The 3,408-nt window shown below is 31.2% G+C and overlaps 1 pseudogene; it reads right to left on the bottom strand.

Annotated features, from left to right (window-relative positions):
- Positions 1–1,973: 1,973 nt before the first annotated feature.
- Positions 1,974–2,267, bottom strand: LOC119665366 (annotated as a pseudogene).
- Positions 2,268–3,408: the final 1,141 nt, after the last annotated feature.

Here is a 3,408-nt window from a genome sequence, read left to right as displayed (position 1 = left end):
GAGTTTATTGATGGTAATATGAATTTGTACTTCAACGTTTGGAAAAAATTTGCTCCAAAATGCCGTAAAACTTAGAATTCCTTAAACATTTCACTTCTACTAGCACAATGACCCAAAACATAAGACCGGCATCGTACAGTCTTGGTTGATGTGGAACCGCCCACATCTGATTTCATTGAAAATTTATGGTCAATATTGAAACAACATATTTGGCAATATACTATTTCCACCAAAGAAACTTAAAAAAGGCTCCAGAAACAACCCAAATTGCTCCATAAATAATCCAAAAACTTGTGGGTTCAATGGCGAGGAGACTTGGCGTAGTGATAAAAGCGAAGTGATATTATACCAAGTATTGACTTTGCTCACAATTTTTTTTTGTGGATGAAATAAGCTGAGGCATAAAATAGGAGTATTTTCATAGTTTATGTTATATAATAAAACCTGGAACTTGAGCATTGAAAGTTTGTGCAGCCTTGGCTTCTTGTGGATAAACACGATTAGTCATCACTTCTAATTTGACAGACACGAGTTCTAAGCCTGGCACTTATTAAATAAAATTCGATTATTCCCAAAGACCACTGATGAAGAGTACTTGGCAATACTCGAAACAGCGTTGTATGGTCAGCCAAATTTCAATAAAATTAAAAATAAATTTTTGTGTTTGTCCTTTATTTCTTTGTTTGTTATTCGAAAACCCTTCTAAAAATTTTCAATTTCGGTAATAAAATTTACAAAATTTTGGTTAACAAAACTTTAAAGAATTGAATAGTGAAAAGTGATTATACATGTAATATATGTATATTGAACCTCGTATTAAGGCCGTGTGCGAGTTAGGCTAAGTTGCGTTCTAAATGAGGGACGTTCTAAGTTGTGCCGATAATGTAATGATGTGTTGATACTTAGCATATTTTCGAGGTGGCTAAGTCGAGACTAAATTGCCAGGACCGCGATGTTAGTATAATACGACAATATTTTCATAATTGAATTTAAATATATTAATGAATATAGAAAATGACAATAAAAATAATTTTATTTAAATCTTTGTTTTATTTGTATTGAAGAAATTAATTATCGTTATTAAAAAAATTTTAACCGAAAAGTGATCACTTTTTGCATATATTTTTCATTATTTAATGAGCATTTGCAAAACATTTAGTAAATATTTGTATTTTCTAAAATTTTGATTACTTTTATTTAATACTATAAACATTTATTTGATAAAATTTTATTATAATGCCTGTTCCCAAAAAACTAAGTCAATTTGTTTTCATTAACTAGGCAATATTGTTTTGGTAATTTTTGAAGTTTGCATAATTTTGCGAAAAATTTAGATATTGAAAAGGTAAACCAACTTGATCCACTTTGGCAGCTGAAGTTAAAAATTGCACAGAAATGTGAACCTATCCGAGACAAAGTCTTACACAGATTCTTACTGTATTGTGGCATTTGCGAAATTTTTTATTTCGAAAACACAACTCAAGAGGTTTTGAAAAAATATTTGAGACAAAACATTTTTTATATGATCTAAAATCATTAACAACTGTAATGAAATATGCAATAATAAGACCAAAATATTAGAAACCAACAATTAATCTAATACACAACGATGTTCCTGCTCCTCTGCAGGTGTTGCAGTATCTGTTAGACCCTCCTGCTTTATAACATAATATATGAAAACTACAACGCAAATTCATTGCCATAAATTATTCAAAAACTGATTTCTCAAATTGTTATCCTCTGACGGGCACACTCGCTATTGCAGCCTGAAGACTTCAGTTTAATGTTCTTCTGGAGTCAGCTGTAGGATATACAGATTTTTGAAATCCGCTTTCAAAAAGCTTTATGAAAAACGTAAATGTTATTCTAAGTTTTCAATTTTTAATTGTGAAGATTCAAGAAATGATAATTCAATTACATATCAAAAATCATTTCATAATATTCGATGTATAAATATATAAAAGTTTTAAAATTTACTTCCATAATTTCTTAATGGACATGTTCTTATCTGAATCCTTCTGCATAACTTTAGCGACAGTCATTTCAAAATCTTCTTGAGTAACATGCGCACAACGCTTACACAATGCGTACATACCAGCTTCTATACAAACGCTTTTAACTTCTGCACCAGAAGTTCCCGATATAAGTTCAGATGCTTTACGCAAATTAATGCAGCGGGTCAAGTTAATTTTACGCGAATGAATTTTGAGAATATCTAAACGAGTTTCTTCATTTGGTGAGGGAATTTACATTTTTTTATGGTCGAATTATCCTTTTTCACAACAGCTCTAAATATTTCGGAAGAATATATACTTTGAAATTAAAGCTCGCGCTAAATAATCAAACTGATAATTTATGTTCATTCTTGAAATAATTTTATAATTACCTTTGGATATTCTGGTAAGAAACCCTTTATCAATAGCTTACGATGATTATTTAATTCAATTAATTCGAAAATTGTCTAAATAAAAAATCTTCATCGATTTCTATGTTCTCCGCTATTGCAAAATATGTAAACAAAGTACTGAAATCAAAATATATTCACAGCTCATATTAGCTGTCAAAATGCAACTCGCACACTTTTTTGGACTAAGTGGCTAAATGCGTGCCGCGCAAAAAATCCCGAAAAAAATTCCATTGAGTTTAGCATCAACTTAGCTTAACTCGCACATGCCCTAAAAGATTTTATTTTAAAATTTTAATAATTAATTTAAAAAACTTTGAATACATTGATAAATGGTTAAGAGATATATTATAAAATATGGAATATTATAAATAAATAAAAGTAAAGAAGAGAAATAATAAATATTTATGACTTCATAAGTTGAGATTGGTGTTTGTACTTGGTAGCGGTTCCGAGCAATTTAGAGAAACTTTGGGTGTAGACAGCAGCACGGTTGCGTGATTTAGGTAGAACGAATTGAAATAGGTAACTGTGACGCAAAGTAATAGAAAACTGAACAGTAGAGTAATTGAAGTAAGCAAGATTCAGGGCTTTAACAGTGTTTGAATCTAGGTTAGACTCTAGGCACGGAGTATAACATATGTAGCTTTAACAACCACGTGTGCCTATACTATTGTATCAGAACCTATTGTACCTAAGCCATCTACCTATAGTAGGTGGCTTCAACAGTAACCTAACGTCTCCGACAGGGAAGGGTGTGTTGACTTCGATCTATAATAAAACACACGTAGTTTTAACAATCACTTGTGTCTGTGTTATATCGCGTCGGATATACTTATGTTCAGTTCTGAGAAGTTCGGTTGTTGGAAGTGACAGGTTCTCAATAAATAAATTTTCTTATGAGGACCTTGGACAACGCTGAGATTACCCCAGCTTTAAACGATCCAAGAGAAAGATTCATTATAAACCAATTGATTTAGTTAATGCAAAATGTAGTAAGGCCG

The sequence above is a fragment of the Teleopsis dalmanni genome, chromosome 1, assembly GCF_002237135.1.
Source record: "Teleopsis dalmanni isolate 2A chromosome 1, ASM223713v2, whole genome shotgun sequence".
NCBI classification, from domain to species: Eukaryota; Metazoa; Arthropoda; class Insecta; order Diptera; family Diopsidae; genus Teleopsis; species Teleopsis dalmanni.
Note: the sequence above shows the minus strand (reverse complement) of the source record. Positions and strands in the feature narration are given on the sequence as shown.